The sequence below is a fragment of the Bos taurus genome, chromosome 4 (assembly GCF_002263795.3).
Source record: "Bos taurus isolate L1 Dominette 01449 registration number 42190680 breed Hereford chromosome 4, ARS-UCD2.0, whole genome shotgun sequence".
Classification (NCBI taxonomy): Eukaryota; Metazoa; Chordata; class Mammalia; order Artiodactyla; family Bovidae; genus Bos; species Bos taurus.
The window spans coordinates 63,534,148-63,552,245 of NC_037331.1; the positions used below are offsets into that span (position 1 = coordinate 63,534,148).

Sequence of the window (18,098 nt, forward strand, 5' to 3'; positions counted from 1 at the left end):
CAGAAAACTTGAGAGACACAATAACTTGAAAAAAAAATGTGGTTATTCATCTGAAGAAAAGGAGTTAGGATACATATAAGGGTCTAGGACTCATCCAGAACAAATAAGAATTTTTTAATTCTTTTGGTCATGAAAAAATGTAGCTCATTAAACTAAAAGTTCAGCTTGACTAAGAGTAAACACTGTCATTGCTCAATCCATCCCATAAGGTGGCCACCAGCAACTTTACCATCTGCTTTAAACGCAATATTCCTACAAAATCTTTCTCCAGGACTTATACATAATTCTGTACTGTGACCTCATAATAATAAGAATAATAAATAGATTGGTATTTATAATAACAATAATAAATAGATTGGTAATAGTAATAAAAAAATAGATTGGTATCTCTGATTCAACAGATTAAAAAACTAGCTAAAAACTAAAAGGATACTTAGGTTCTAGCTCTAACTCTGCCCAGTGTAGTTGTGCCAACTTGGTCAAGTCTTCCTAAATGCTCTTATTTCTGAAATGAGAAGGTGAAAGTAGGTGATCCTCAAAGGTCTTTAAGTCGAACAAACTTGTTCTGCCAATCTAGCTCAGAAAATAAATACTCCCAAATAAAATTATTTTCCTAAAATAAAATGTTTTCACCCCTACAGAACCTCTGGACCTGACCTTTTCTTTTCAGGCAACTGAAGCCACCTAGTGGCCACAGAAATCTCAACTTCCAGCTCAGACAAACTCATTTCAAGAGGGCAAACCTCTGTCCCTATTGAGTTCGTCTGTCCCCAATCTACTCAGACCTACTAAAGTTTGGAAACACAATAAGTCCTAAGGAAACACTAGGAAACTAAAAGGCAGAGGTTCTCAGACAATGTGGTAATCATCAACTCTTTGAGTCCAGAAGGGTTATATCCATTTCATCTTCACCCTTTGAGTGGTCCATTATAAAGGAACCCTAGCATGAGCCAATGTAAGTATACCTTACTATCCAAATTTACTTGGTCTTTGAACTGGATAGCTTATTAGAGAATCAGTTACATCCCACTGTTTTAGATGGCAAAAAGCAATAATTTAAACCCAGGGATTTATCTAAAAATTTATCTGAACCTATTAAGTTTCTGAGTTCAGACACAGTTTGATACTGGTATATACACATATTTTCTTCAGTGTCTCAAAAAGAAAAAATTCCTTACTGATGTTTTGAGGTGTTCAAAAGGAAAAGAGAGGAGCCAGGATCTTTCCTTACTGGAAGAGCTTACCAAGGGTCTCCAGAATGCCTTCACACTAAATTATAAAACTTAAGCAATTTACTTTTTTCTTATCAATGGCATTAGAGCCATTACATACAATTTGGATCAAATAACAAAAATTTAGAAAAGCTGAATTCATTTAATATTGCATGTTTTATTCCATAGGAATACTAATACAAGCTCTAAAAACTTTAGAATAAATGAGTGAAATTTCTGTCTATGATGGGACAGACAGTTTGACACAGGCCTATAGTACTACTTGATATATAAGTAATGTCATCACTCGTTATGTTAAACACAAATGAAAATTTTTAATATACATATATATCATTTCTAAAGTTAAGCCAAACTTAAGTATAAAGCCCAAATTAAATAGAAAAACAAGATTTTTTTTAATATCTTGATTTTTTTACATAAAAAAATCAAGATTTTTAAAAAATCTTTCTACTTAAAAAATATCTTCTTACACAATATTTATTGTCCATGTGACAATGTGTAAAGTGTTTTGAGTGATACAATTTTATGCTGGAAGATGTCATCAAGTAAACCAAGTATTGTGTACCCCATTACTTACACATTTAAAGTAGAGTTAACACTGCCAAATTAAGTCTCAGGATTATTACTGGTCCTTGAAATACATCAGCTAAACCAAGGAACCAGAATAATGTATTTTATGAGGACTCAAGGTCAGAGATGTTATATTACTAGGACATAATAATTTTGTGATTTTAGCAATGGAGCATGAAATTAAACAATAGAGCTAGCTCAGGAATCTGAAAGTAATTGTTTCATCATTCAGTAAACAGATCCTGGCCCTAACAATACATTCAAACAAAATTCCAGATGGATTTTAAAAGTTAAATTTAAAAATATGAAACTACAAAAATATTTATCTGCCCTTGAGATGGAAAGAACTTTGCTGTGAAAAAGCAATAGAGGAAACTACAAAGCAAAGGATCTCTAAATTAAACCACAAGAAAGTTTTAAACTTGTTATATGCTTTAAAAATAACATCATGGTAAAAAGAACAAAAGACAAACAAACTGGGGGAAACCTTGGCAACCAACGTAAAATATATGATTTAAGTTGAACTGTATGAAGTTGTGGATATTCACTGTTTTTGACCTATAAAATTTTTTTTATATATTTCATCTAACATGTAAAGAACTCTTACAAATCAATGAAAATATGAGTACATCCCCAAAGAAAAAGATCAAAGGGAATATACAATTCACTTGAATCAGCTACTTAAAAGTTGAGTAATCTATGGAATTAAAACCTTCATCTAGTTCTTTTTCTGACAAGGCCAAGCTATAAAATTAAAAATCTGAAAGTACTTGAAATACTCAAAAAAATAAAAATGAACACTTTCTTTTACTAATATGATAAAAACAAATGAATAATAGCTTTAAAAACAAATGAAGAGAACATGCATTGAATCAAATGGTTTCTTGTCCAGCTGCACCTTGTGCAAAATAGAAATATTTCAAGCTTTCAAATCTTCAGCGTGGTTTTTATTATGAGATATAGATATCAGAGAAATCTTTAAAACCTAAATACTACTTATTGTACTCAATTTTTACTCTGCCTCAATACAGAGCACGTGATTTAAAGGCAGTTCCCTTACCCATAGCAGGCAGACTCAGTGGAGGCAGTGCTTCCTTAGCCCCAACAGGCTAGACTTGATCACTTGATCATATTTTGAGTCACTTTGTAATCATTTGTTTAAGATACATTTATTAAGCATCTGCTATACCAGAGTTACAAAGGCAAATATATTAGATATGGTGCTGACTCCATAAAAAAAAAAAATTCTGGTCTAATTGCAAAGGAAAAACCTATTTAAAAAAATAGCAATTGCAACAGAACATGTCAGATGCTATATGAAGAGTGCAGTATAATGACCATACATGTAACAGCAGAGCAAGTCTTCACTGGGCAAAGGATGCAGAATCTAGATCCTGAGTTATAAGTAGATTCTCAGAGATTTAAAAAGGAAAAAGTGAACAGACTAAAGGCAGAGGACTCTGGCCTTGGTGAACTCTTTCTATCCCATGACTTTAAATACCCTTTTTGTGCCAGCTCCATTTATATCTCCAAACAGACATCTCACCCGAAGTCGAACTGTGTACATCCAGTGGCGTACTTGGTATCTCCACTTGGAAGGCGAATAGACATCTAAAGCTGGACATGGCTACAACTGAGTTCCTGATTTTGGCTGCTTCCCTCCAATTTAAATGTTATTCCTTAAGCCTTTCATCTTTCCAAGAAAAGGAAATGTATTACACAAGCAGTGAAACTAAGAAGCTCAAAGTGGTTAGATTGAAGAAAATTAAGAGGGATATAGAAATTACATGGGCTTCCTAGGTAGCTCAGTGATAATCTGCCTGCCAAACCAGGAGACACAGGTCCCATCACTGGGTCCGGAAGATCCCCTAGAGAAGGGAGTGGCAATCCACTCCAGTATTCTCGCCTGGGAAATCCCATAGACAGAGGAGCCTGGCAGGCTACAGTCCATCGTGTCACAAAGACTCAGACACGACTTAGTGACTAAACAATAACAACAGAATTACATAGAGTAAAATCTTACAGGCTCTTATAAACTCTGTTTAAAATTGTGAATTTTATACTTAAAAAATAAGAAATTACAAAAGGTTTTAAAGTAGAAGAGAGAGAAGCAGCAAGATCTGATTTATCTTTGACAAAGATCTATTCTAATTGCTTGTGGAGAGACCGCGGGGGTGGGAGGCGAGGGCTGAGGTGGGGGGTTAATACAGGAAGGACAGGCAAGGACAATGAGAATGAAGAAAGGGAAAGATAAAAACATATTTAGAAATCACATTATCTCACTTAATCACCCCAGTAACCTTATGAAGAGAGGTTTCATATGCCTTCACTTTACAAAAAAAAAGAAGAAGAATGAAACCCTGGAAAAACAGAAAATAATAGAGACTGGTTACCAGGAGATAATAAGCACAGCTGCAAAAAGCTGCAGAATTTCTGGCATCAGATATGAAATTTCCATTTCTATATAGCTGCCCTCAGAAGGCAACAAATGACACTTCATACAAAATGATTTTTTAGAGTGGATTATATATTCAGCAAATATTAAATGCTAAGAAACAAAATGATTTGACATTTAACTGAGCTGTACTTTAAATGAAATACAGAAGAGCTTTTATTCAAACAAAATGCCTAAGTATTCAAGAGTCAAATATGGCAAATAAAAAACTAAGAGAGACAAATTCTCCAAGGTCATGTGAATGATATTTGTTTTAATCTACAAAATTAAATACAAAATGATTACAGTTAGATCCTCACATTGAGATTGGTGCAAAAGTAATTGCTATTTCAGACCGTGAATTTTAAATCATTATAACTAGGCTCAAATATATCTTTATTAATCAAAATAGGAATCATTATCATCACACATTTTTGCCAATGAGAAATGTTTGTTTATTCCTGTAGCATACAAATCTATGCTTTGGTAAAAATAGAAATATAAACCAATGGAACAAGATAGAAAGCCCTGAAATAAACCCATGCACCTATGGATACCTTATTTTTGACAAAGGAGACAAGAATACGCAATGGGGCAAAGACAGCCTCTTTAACAAGTGGTGATGGGAAAACTGGACAGCTACATGTAAAAGAATGAAATCAGAACAATTCATAACCATACACAAAGATAAACTCAAAATGGATTGAAGACCTAAATGTAAGACCAGAAACTATAAAACTCTTAGAGGAAAGCATAGACAGAACAGCCTATGACATAAATCAAACTGATATCCTCTATGACCCACCTCCTAGAGTAATAGAAATAAACACAAAAGTAAACAAGTGGGACCTGATTAAACTTAAAACTTGTGCACAGCAAGGGAAACTATAAGCAAGGTAAAAAGACAACCCTCAGAATGGGAGAAAATAATAGCAAAGAAACAACTGACAAAGGATTAATTTCCAAAGCAGCTCATACAAGTCAATGCCAGAAAAACAACCAACCCAATCAAAAAGTGGGATAAAGACCTAAACAGACATTTCTCCAAAGAAGACATACATGGCTAACAAACACATGAAAAGATGCTCAACATCGCTTGTTATTAGAGAACTGCAAATCAAAACTACAATGAGATATATCCTCAAACCAGTCAGAACAGCCATCATCAAAAAGTCTACAACAATAAATGCTGGGGAGGGTGTGGAGAAAAAGGAACGCTCTTGCACTGTTGGTGAGAATGTAAATTGATACAGCCACTATGGAAGACAGTATGGAGATTCCTTAAAAAAAAAAATAGGGATAAAACCACCATGTGACCCAACAATCCCACTCCTAGGCAAATACCCTAGGGAAACCAAAATTGAAGAAAAACACATGTACCCCAACGTTCACTGCAGCACTATTTACAATAGCTAGAACACAGAAGCAACCTAGATGTCCATCAACAGATGAATAAAGAAGCTGTGGTATATATACAATGGAATAATACTCAGCTATAAAAAGGAATGACTTTGAATCAATTCTAATGAGACGGATGAACCTAGAACCTATTATACAGAGTGAAGTAAGTCAGAAAGAGAAAGATAAATGTAATATCCTAACACATATATATGGAATCTAGAAAGATGGTACCAAAGAATTTATTTGTATGACCACATTACTTTGCCAACAGAGGTCCATCTACTCAAGGCTATGGTTTTTCCAGTAGTCATGTATGGATGTGAGAGTTGGACTATAAAGAAAGCTGAGCACCAAAGAACTGATGCTTTTGAACTGTGGTGTTGGAGAAGACTCTTGAGAGTCCCTTGGACTGCAAGGAGATCCAACCAGTCCATCCTAAAGGAGATCAGTCCTGGATGTTCTTTGGAAGGATTGATGTTGAAGCTGAAACTCCAATACTTTGGCCACCTGATGTGGAGAGCTGACTCATTTGAAAAGACCCTGATGCTGGGAAAGATTGAGGGCAGGAGGAGAAGGGGACGACGGAGGATGAGATGGTTGGATGGCATCACCGACACAATGGACATGGGTTTGGGTGGACTCCGGGAGTTGGTGATGGACAGGGAGGCCTAGCCTGCTGCGGTTCATGGGGTCGCAAAGAGGCGGACATGACTGAGCGACTGAACTGAACTGAACTAAACTGACTAGATGGACCTTTGTTGGCAAAGTAATGTCTCTGCTTTTTAATATGCTGTCTAGCCTGGTGGGCTGCTGTCTATGGGGTCACACAGAGTCGGACACAACTGAAGCGACTTAGCAGCAGCAGCAGCTTGGACATAACTTTCCTTCCAAGGAGTAAGCGTCTTTTAATTTCATGCCTGCAGTCACCATCTACAGTGATTTTGGAACTCAGAAAAATAAAGTCAGCCACTGTTTCCACTGTTTCCCCATATATTTGCCATGAAGTGATGGGACCGGATGCCGTGATATTAGTTTTCTGAATGTTGAGCTTGAAGCCAACTTTTTCACTCTCCTCTTTCACTTTCATCAAGAGGCTCTTTAGTTCTTCTTCACTTTCTGCCATAAGGGTGGTATCTTCTGCATATCTGAGGTTACTGATATTTCTCCCGGCAGTCTTGATTCCAGCTTGCACTTCCTCCAGCCTAGCATTTTTCATGATGTACTCTGCATCTAAGTTAAATAAGTAGGGTGACAATATACAGCCTTGACGTACTCCTTTTCCTATTTGGAACCAGTCTGTTCTTCCATGTCCAGTTCTAACTGTTGCTTCCTGACCTGCATATAGGTTTCTCAAGAGGCAGGTCAGGTAGTCTGGTATTCCCATCTCTTTCAGAATTTTCCACAGTTTATTGTGATCCACACAGTCAAAGGCTTTGGCATAGTCAATAAAGCAGAAACAGATGTTTTTCTGGAACTCTTTTGCTTTTTCGATGATCCAGCGGATGTTGGCAATTTGATCTCTAGTTCCTCTGCCTTTTCTAAAACCAGCTTACATTATCATACGTAAAATAGATATCCAGTGGGAATTTGCTGTATGTCTCAGGGAACTCAAACAGAGGCTCTATATCAACTTAGAGGGCTGGGATGGGGAGGGAGATGGGAGGGAGGTTCTAGGTGGGCTGGACATAGGTATACCTATGGCTGATTCATGCTGAGGTTTGACAGAAAACAACAAAATTTTGTAAAGCAATTATCCTTCAATCAAAAATAAATTAATTTTTTTTAAATCTATTCTTCAGGATTCAAAAAACAGTTGGAAAGCAGTTTTTGCTGGTTGTGGAAGTGTTATTCCTGCAAAAAGTTGTCAAGGTGCTTGAAGAAGTGGTACTCAGTTGGTGAGAGATCAGGTGAATATGGCAGATGAGGAAAAACTTCATAGCCTAATTCATTCAACTTTTGAAGCACTGGTTGTGGGATGTGCAGTCAGTATAGACACAGATGTTTAGGCACTCCACGATGTGTCATGGAGAACAATTGAGCCCTTCTCTGTTGATCAATGACAGCTGCAAGCACTGCAGTTTTCACTGAATCTTGATTGGCTGAGCATACTTCTCAGCTGTAATGGTTTTGCCAGGATTCAGAAAGTTATAGTGAATCAGACACCCCCAAACAGTGACCACAACTATTTTTCCTACAACTTTGGCTTCGGGAACTGCTTTGGAGCTTCTTCTTTGTCCAATCACTGAGCTGGTCATATCTGGTTATCATATAAAATCCACTTTTCATTGCATGTCACAATCTAATTGAGAAATAGTTTGCTGTTGCATAGAATAAGACAACACTTCAAAACGATGATTTTTTTGATTTGCAGTCAGCACAAGAGGTACCAATTTACTGAGCTCTTCACCTTCCCAATTTGCTTCAAATGCCAAATGACCAGAGAATGGTCAACACTGAGTTCTTCGGCAACTTCTCTTATAGTTATAAAAGGATGAGTTTCGGTGATCCTCAGTTGACCATTGTCAACTTCCAATGGTCGGCCAATGAACTCATCATCTTCAAGGCTCTTGTCTCTTTTGAAAAACTTATTGAACCACCACTGCACTGTATGTTCATTAGCAATTCCTGGGCCAAATATGTTGTTGATGTTGCAAGTTGTCTTTGCTACTTTATGATCCATTTTAAACTTGAATAAGAAAATCGTTCGAATTTGCTTTTTGTCTAACACCATTTCCATAGTCGAAATTACATATAAAATAAAACAGCATGCAGTAGTTCACTAGCAAGAAACATAAAGGAAGAAAAGTGCATTAAAATGATGTATAACAAAACCACATTTATTTAAGAATGTATTCCAATATCAAATGGCAAATTTTGACAATGCAAAACCGCAATTACTTTTGCACCAACCTAACAGCTGACAAAACCATTTGAAATTTAATAGTAAAAGCATATTTGATAGCCATTTAGGAGCTGGTATTGTCAGCAGGTTCCAACTCTGAAGAATAAGATGAAATTTTAAATATCTTTGGATGAGAATTATCAACTGTAAACTATCTAAGTTATAAAGTAGATTCATAGGTATCTACAGAATCTAACAGGGATGTGGCTTTCTGGTTAGTTCTTATGAAGACATTATGCCTTAAACAAAAGAGAAATAATTTTTATGCTAGAAATACTTCATATTATAATTGCTCTTATGGTTAAGCCAATTTTGGATTCTTTCATACCTTTGCCAAAATACTACTAAAACAGAAAACAAGAAGTAAGAAGGAGCATGCTATTCTTCTAGTCTTTTTACTATTTACCTCTCATTTCCAGAATTAATTCACATGTGATGTGTAAGCAAGGAAATGATGTCAGCAGAACTGTGAAGTTGATTCATACTGTTTTTCCTATCACCTGAATGTTTGAACTTCCAAGCAGTAGCAAAGAAATAAAGTACATGGCTATACACAATGCAGCATCATTCCACTATTCTTCGTGGCTCAGTCTGCAAATATGTCCTGGATTGAAAGTGCTTCTTACATGGTTCTCATGATCAGTGTGTATTTTGCTCTTGTTTTGTCCTCCACCCTTTCTTCAGATTATCATCATCTTTCTATTTTAAAGTAAAGTCCTATTTTAATATGATTGTTATTTGGGTTTGGTTTTTTTTTTATTTGGTAGGTTTGATTAGATTTTGTTACTTTCTGGTGCTCTAATTACAGCTGTATAAATTTTAAATGATCTGCCCCATGACAATTTATTTTTTATTTGTTTTTTAATGACATATAGTTGATTTACAATGTTGTGCCAATCCCTGAGGTACACCAAAGTAATTCAGTTTTTCACATATATACATTATGTTTTAATATTATTTTTCATTATGGCTTATCCCAGGAGATTGGATATACTTCCCTATGCTATACAGTAAGACCTGATTGCTTATCCATTCTAAATGTGGCAATTTATTTTTATAGCCTCCTTATTGTTAACTTGTAATTTATTACATTATAACATACATAATTGTAATATTGGAGCCTTTGGGATTTGGAGAACAGGTGTGAAGAAATTCTAGTAAGAAGAAAATAAGAGAAGAGGGAGAAAATTTAGACTATGTATGAGAAAGAACAAGCAGCCTGGATACAACATTCAGTGGATTAAATAAAGAGGAAAGAAACTCTTGCGAATAAAGCCATCTAAAGATCTTAAACTTTAATCCATATAATTACAGAACCAGTGAAGGCTTTTCAGCTAGTGAGTGACATCAGCAAAAATATGGTTTTAAAAGATGTATTCTAAAAGATGTTTAAAATAATTCTTACCAAAATGATCCATAAAGTAATGTAATCCAAATGAAAATCCCAGAAAGTTTTTTCTTTCTTTTTTTTTTGTAGAAACTGACAAGCTGATTTCCACATTTCTATGAAAATGCCAAAAAGACTAGAATGGCAAAACAATAATGAAAAAAGAACAGAGATGGAGGGTTTTCATAATTTGACTTCAAGACACACTATAAATCTAGAGTAATCAAGACGATGCAGTACTGACATGAGGATAAATAGATCAATGGAACAAAAAGGAGACTCCAGAAACAAACCTACACTCATGCAGTCAACTGATTTTCAACAAAGATGCCAAAGGCATTTAATGGGGAAAGGAAAGTCTTTTTAATAAATGGTGTTTGAAGAACTGACTATCCATATGGAAACAATAAAACTCACAGTATACACAGAAATTAATTTGAGATGGATCACTGAACCAAACATAAGAGTTAAACCTATAAGCTTTAAAAAAAAAAAAGTATAAGCTTTTTAAAGAAAATATAGAACAATATCTTCATGACCTGGAATAGACAAAAGATTTCTTAGGGTGTAGATAGTAAAAATCATAAAAGAAAAATGACAAGTTAGATTTCATATTCAAAGCTTCTTATCAAAAGAACCCTTAAAAACACATAAAGAACTATTAAAATAAATGAAAACACACACATACAACAAACTCAACTGGGAAAAACCTCCACAGCCACTTTACAAAGTATAAAACTTGTCAACAAACTAAGAAAAATGCTCAATATTATTAGTCATTAGAGAAATGAAAATTAAAATCACTATTATAAGACTTCCCAGGAGCCAACTCATTGGAAAACACCCTGATACTGAGAAAGACTGAGGACAAGAAGAGAAGGGAGCAACAGAGGACGAGACGGTTGGGTGGCATCATCGATTCGATGGACATGAGTTTGAGCAAACTCCAGGAGACAGTGTAGGACAGGGACGCATGGCATGCTGCAGTCCATGGGGTCGCAAAGAGTCGGACACGACTGAGAGACTGAGCAACAACAAATGCCACATTAACACTGATAACTGCTGAAGCTGGGCACTGGATACAAGGCAGTTCACAATACCGTCCACTTACTTTGTATATATTTAAGCATTTCCATAACAGAAAAGTTGGAGGGTTTAAAAAGAAGCAAATAAAATGCATACATAGATACACAAATATGTATAAAATGATACCAGCAACACTAAATACTTGTAGTGATAATGAATGCAATCTACCTTGACATGACCTGGGACCTGCCTCATACTTTAGCACCCATTCCCACCCTTATTCAACTTTCTCTTCCATCCTGCCCATTTCTCTTTATCAGTGTGGTAGATTGCAAATAGGGCCCAAATTTTCTCTGCTATATATCCACAGCTCTTGCAATGTGACTGTATAGCTTCTTTCATCAAGGATTGCAGTCTAGTCCCTCACCTCTTCAATCTGGACTAGACCTGTCTCTTGCTTAGGCTAAGAGAATAATGAGAGCCTCTTGGATTGATGGGCTAGAAACCCAATTATGTGTGTCCTTAAAAAAGACAAAAAAAAGAAAAGTGACAGAGAAACAAAGAAAGAGATCAGGAAAAGACAGACGTGGAGAGACATTGGCATAATGTATCTACAAACCAGGGAACAGCAAGAATTGCCAGACAGAGCTGGGAGAGAAGCATAGAATACATTCTCCCTCAGGGCCTTTAAAAGGAAATATTCACTCACACCTTGATTTGGACTTCTGTCCATGGAAACTGTTAAATAATACATTTATATTTTTTTCTATTGTATATTGTCACCCTGCTTATTTAACTTACATACAGAGAACATCATGCAAAATGTTAGGCTGGATGAATCATAAACTAGAATCAAGATTGGCAGAAGAAATATCAATGACCTCAGATATGCAGATGATACCACTTTAATGGCAGAAAGTGAACAGGATCTAAAGAGCCTTTTGACGAAGGTCAAAGAGGAGAGTGAAAAAGTTGGCTTAAAGCTCAACATTCAAAAAACTAAGATCATGGCATCCTATCACTTCATGGCAAATAGATGGGGAAAATGTAGAAACAATGTCAGATTTCATTTTCCTGGGCTCCAAAATCACTGCAGATGGTGACTGCAGCCATGAAATTAAAAGACGCTTACTCCATTGGTAGCTTGATAGGGACTGCATTGAATCTATAGATTGCTTTGGGTAGTATACTCATTTTCATTATATTGATTCTTCCGATCCATGAACATGGTATATTTCTCCATCTATTTGTGTCATCTTTGATTTCTTTTACCAGTGTTTTATACTTTTCTATATATAGGTCTTTTGTTTTTTAAGGTAGATTTATTCCCAAGTATTTTATTCTTTTTGTTGCAATGGTGAATGGAATTGTTTCCTTAATTTCTCTTTCTGTTTTCTCATTGTTAGTGTATAGGAATGCAAGGGATTTCTATGTGTTAATTTTATATCCTGCAACTTTACAATATTCATTGATTAGCTCTAGTAATTTTTCAGAGAACTAGAATAATTTCACAATTTGTATGGAAATACAAAAAAAAAAAAAAAAAAACCTCAAATGCCAAAGCAATCTTGAGAAAGAAGAATGGAACTGGAGGAATCAACCTATCTGGCTTCAAACTATACTACAAAGCTACAGTCATCAAGACAGGAAGGTACTGGCACAAAGACAGAAATATAGATTAATGGAACAAAATAGAAAGCCCAGAGACAAATCCACGCACCTATGGACACCTTATCTTTGACAAAGGAGGCAAGAATATACAATGCAAAACAGACAATCTCTTTAACAAGTGGTGCTGGGAAAATTTGGCAACCACTTGTAAAACAAGGAAACTAGAACACTTTCTAACACCATACACAAAAATAAACTCAAAATGGATTAAAGATCTAAATGTAAGACCAGAAACTATAAAACTCCTAAAAGAAAAGCACAGGCAAAACACTCTCTGACATAAATCATAGCAGGATACTCTATGACCCACCTCCCAGAGTAATGGAAATAAAAGCAAAAATAAACAAATGGGACCTAATTAAACGTAAAAGCTTTTGCACAACAAAAGAAACTATAAGCCGGGTGAAAAGACAGTCTTCAGAATGGGAGAAAATAATAGCAAATGAAGCAACTGACAAAGAATTAATCTCAAAAATATACAAGCAGCTCCTGCAGCTCAATTCCAGAACAATAGACGACCCAATCAAAAAATGGGCCAAAGAACTAAACAAACATTTCTCCAAAGACATCCAGATGGCTAACAAACACATGAAAAGATACTCACCATCACTCATTATCAGAGAAATGCAAATCAAAACCACAATGAGGTACCATTTCACAATGGTCAGAATGGCTGCTATCAAAAAGTCTACAAAAAATAAATGCTGGAGTGGGTGTAGAGAAAAGAGAACCCTCTTACACTATTGGTGGGAATGCAAACTAGTGCAGCCACTATGGAGAACAGTCTAGAGATTCTTTTAAAAACTGGAAACAGAACTGCCATATGACCTAGCAATCCCACTGCTGGGCATATACACCAAGGAAACCAGAATTGAAAGAGACATATGTACCCCGATGTTCATCACAGCACTGTTTACAACAGCTAGGACATGGAAGCAACCTAGATGTCCATCGGCAGATGAATGGATAAGAAAGCTGTGCTACATATACACAATGGAATATTACTCAGCTATTAAAAAATGTATTTGAATCAGTTCTAATGAGGTGAATGAAACTGGAGCCTATTATATAGAGTGAAGTAAGTCAGAAAAAAAAACACCAATACAGTATATTAACACATATATATGGAATTTAGAAAGATGGTAATGATGCAAGACAGCAAATGAGACACAGATGTAAAGAACAGACTTTTGGACTCCTGTGGGGAAAGGCAAGGGTGGGATGATTTCAGAGAACAGCACTGAAACATGTATATTACCATATGTGAAATAGATCGCTAGTCCAGGTTTGCTGCATGAGACAGGGTGCTCAGGACCAATGCACTGGGATAATCCTGAGGGAGGGGATGGGGAGGGAGGTGGGAGGGGGGTTCAGGATGGGGAACACATGTACACCCATGGCTGACTCATGTCAATGTGTGGCAAAAACCACTACAATGTTGTACAGTAATTAGCCTCCAATTAAAATAAATTGATTTTTTTTAAGAAAAAAAATATTAAAACACAATAAAATAAATAACAACAAAACAAAAAACAAAAAAAGACACACCTGCTCCTTGGAGAAATAGCTATGACAAACCTAGACAGTGTATTTAAAAGCAGATACATTACTTTGCTGACAAACGTCCGCATAGTCAATGCTACAGTTTTTCCAGTAGTCATGTATAGATGTAACTACTACTACTACTACTAAGTCGCTTCAGTCGTGTCCGACTCTGTGCGACACCACAGACCGGCAGCCCAACAGGCTCCCCTGTCCCTGGGATTCTCCAGGCAAGAACACTGGAGTGGGTTGCCATTTCCTTCTCCAATGCATGAAAGTGAAAAGTGAAAGTGAAGTCGCTCAGTCATGTCCGACACTCAGCAACCCAATGGACATAGCCGACTAGGCTCCTCCATCCATGGGATTTTCCAGGCAAGAGTACTGGAGTGGGGTGCCATTGCCTTCTCCAATAGATATGACAGTTGGACTGTAAAGAAGGCTGAGTGCCAAAGAATTCATGCTTTCAAACTGTGGTGTTGGAGAAGACTCTTGAGAGTCCCTGAGACAGCAGCAGATCAAACCAGTCAATCCTAAAGGAAATCAACCCTGAATATTCATTGGAAGAACTGGTGCTGAAGCTGAAGCTCCAATACTTTGGCCACCTGATGCAAACAGCTGAATCATTTGAAAAGACCTTGATGCTGGGAAGGATTGAAGGCAGGAGAAGGGGAAGACAGAGGATGAGATGGTCGGGTGGCGTCACTGACTCAATAGACATGTTCAGTTCATTTCAGTCGCTCAGTAACATCAGACTCTTTGCAACCCCATGAACCACAGCACGACAGGCCTCCCTGTCCATCACCAACTCCCAGAGTTCACCCAAACTCATGTCCATTGAGTCTGTGATGCCATCCAACCATCTCATCCTCTGTTGTCAGCTTCTCCTCCTGCCCTCCATATTTCTCAGAATCAGGGTCTTTTTAAATGAGTCAGCTCTTCACATCAGGTGGCCAAAGTATTGGAGTTTCAGCTTCAACATCAGTCCTTCCAATGAACACCCAGGATTGACCTCCTTTAGAATGGACTGGTTGGATCTCCTTGCAGTCCAAGGGACTCTCAGAGTCTTCTCCAATATACCACAGTTCAAAAGCATCAATTCTTCAGCACTCAGCTTTCTTTATAGTCCAACTCTCACATCCATACATGACTACTGGAAAAACCACAGCCTTGATAAGATGGATCTTTGCTGACAAAGTAATGTCTCTGCTTTTTAATATGCTATCTAGGTTGGTCATAACTTTCCTTACAAGGAGTATGCATCTTTTAATTTCATGGCTGCAATCACCATCTGCAGTGATTTTGGAGCCCAAAAAAATAGTCAGCCACTGTTTCCCCATCTGTTTGCCACAAAGTGATGGGATCGGATGCCATGATCTTAGTTTTCTGAATGTTGAGCTTTAAGCCAACTTTTTCACTTTCATCAAGAGGCTCTTTAGTTCTTCTTCACTTTCTGCCATAAGTTTGAGCAAATTCTGAGAGGTGGTAAAAGACAGGGAAGCCTGGTGTGCTGCAGTTCATTGAGTTGCAGAGTCAGACACAACTTAGCAACTGAATAACAACAAAATTGTATTTAAATACCAAGTTTGTTGGAATTTGTTACAGTATCCCCAGCTAAGCAATACACAAGTACCAAGCAGAAAAATCATCCAGCTAAATCCAGCTCAAAACTGAAAATGTTGTTCAGTCAGTCATATTCAACTCTGTGACCCCATGCACTGCAGCACACCAGGCTCCCCTGGTGTGCTTCACTATCTTCCAGAGTTTGTTCAAACTCATGCCCATTGAGTCAGTGATGCCATCCAACCATCTCATCCTCTGTTGTCCCCTTCTCCTCCTGCCTTCAATCTTCTCCAGCACCAGAGTCTTTCCCAAGGAGTTAGTTCTTCACATCAGGTGGCCAAAGTACTGAAGCTTCTGCTTCAGTATCAATCCTTCCAATGAACATTTAGGATTGATTTCCTTTAAGATTGACTGGTTTGATCTCCTTGCAGTCCAAGGGACTCTCAAGAGTCTCTCTTTCTCCAGAAACACAGAAAGCATCAATTCTTTGGCACTTAGTCTTCTTTATGATCCAACTCTCACATCCCATACATGTCTACTGGAAAAACCATGGCTTTGACTATACAGGCCTTTGTCAGCATAGTGATGTTTCTACTTTTTAATATGCTGTCTAGGTTCATCATAGTTTTTCTTCCAAGGAGCAAGCGTCTTTTAATTTTGTGGCTCCAGTCACCATCTGCAGTGATTTTGGAGCCCAAGAAAATAAAGTTTGTCACTGTTTCCATTGTTTCCCCATCTATTTTCCATGAAGTGATGGAATCAGATGCCATGATCTTTGTTTTTTGAATGTTGAATTTCAGGCCAGCTTTTTTACTCTCCTCTTTCACTTTCATCAAGAGGCTCTTTAGTTCCTCTTCACTCTCTGCCATTAGGTTGGTGTCATCTGCATATCTGAAGCTACTGATATTTTTCCCAGCAATCTTGATTCCAGCTTGTGCTTCATCCAATCTGGCATTTCTCATGATGTACTCTTCATGTAAGGTAAATAAGCAGGGTGACAATATACAGTCTTGATGTACTCCTTTCTGAATTTTGAAGCAGTCCATTGTTTCATGTCCAGTTCCAACTGTTGCTTCTTGACCTGCATTCAGGTTTCTCAGGAGGCAGTTAAAGTGGTCTGGTATTTCCATGTCTTTAAGCTACTAAATTGTGAGAGGATTTGCTACATAGCAAAGCTAATTGACACAATCAACCTTGGAAATACTCATTCTTTTTTTTAAAAGTATCTCTTCCAAAGCCAATCTTATCACCTTCATAAAAACTGACTACCTTATTATACCTGATAAATGATATTTCTATAAAAGCACTACAAAATGTTATAGCATTACTTTAAATTTTTTCCTGATTGTCACCTTTGACCACATTGTTAACTCCCTAATGGCAAGCACTATATAACATTGAATTTGTAACCCTCAATGCCAGACACAATGACTTCATCTATATGAAATTTTCAAAAAGAATTCAAAATTCACCTATACTACTACTACTATGTCACTTCAGTGGTGTCCGACTCTGTGCGACCCCATAGACAGCAGCCCACCAGGCTCCCCCATCCCTGGGATTCTCCAGGCAAGAACACTGGAGTGGGTTGCCATTTCCTTCTCCAATGAATGAAAGTGCAAAGTAAAAGTAAAATCGCTCAGTTGTGTCTGACTCCTAGCGACCCCATGGACTGCAGCGCACCAGGCTCCTCCATCCATGGGATTTTCCAGGCAAGAGTATTGGAGTGGGGTGCCATTGCCTTTTCCTTCACTTATAGTACTCAGTTATAAGCAAATACAAAAACATTACAACATTTCAATGTACCAATCAATAATTATAGATTAACAAGTAAATGTAGAAGACCTCTGTAATGTCCATAATACTTTAAATGGAACCCTTGAGATCAATATAAGACAAAACCAACTTTATCTACAATTATCTAATATCCCTTCATTATTCCTTCTAATCATCAAAAAATAAGGCAATGCCAAAAGGGGTGTGAAGATAGAGTACGCATGTGGTAGCTCTAACCTGGCACTGAGTCTTGAACATATGAATGCCAAGAAAACTAGTATGCAAATATATTCTTTCCCAAGGAAAAGAAGGTTTTCTAAAGTAAAAGTTCAAGGCGATGAATCTTTCCATAAATAAAACTAGATGTTGGAGTCTTTCCCTGATGTATGAAAGAAGACATGATCTGGTGCCATAATTTTCTAATGTACTAAGCCTTTACTGGAATTAAGTCAGGCCTTAAGGAAACCACCTGTGTATTTTTAGCTCTTATGTGTTGAGGAGTTACTTTTGCAAGTTTTAAAAATAATTAGGCCTTGTTTGTCCCTCTCTGTATGACCATCTCTCAGGCAAAGCTTCATATCAATACATTTGACATAC

At 37.0% G+C, this 18,098-nt stretch overlaps 1 protein-coding gene across 4 annotated transcripts in view; it reads right to left on the reverse strand.

Annotated features, from left to right (window-relative positions):
* Window positions 1-18,098, reverse strand: part of BBS9 (Bardet-Biedl syndrome 9) — a 474,880-nt gene that overhangs the window by 278,790 nt on the left and 177,992 nt on the right. The window lies entirely within an intron of this gene.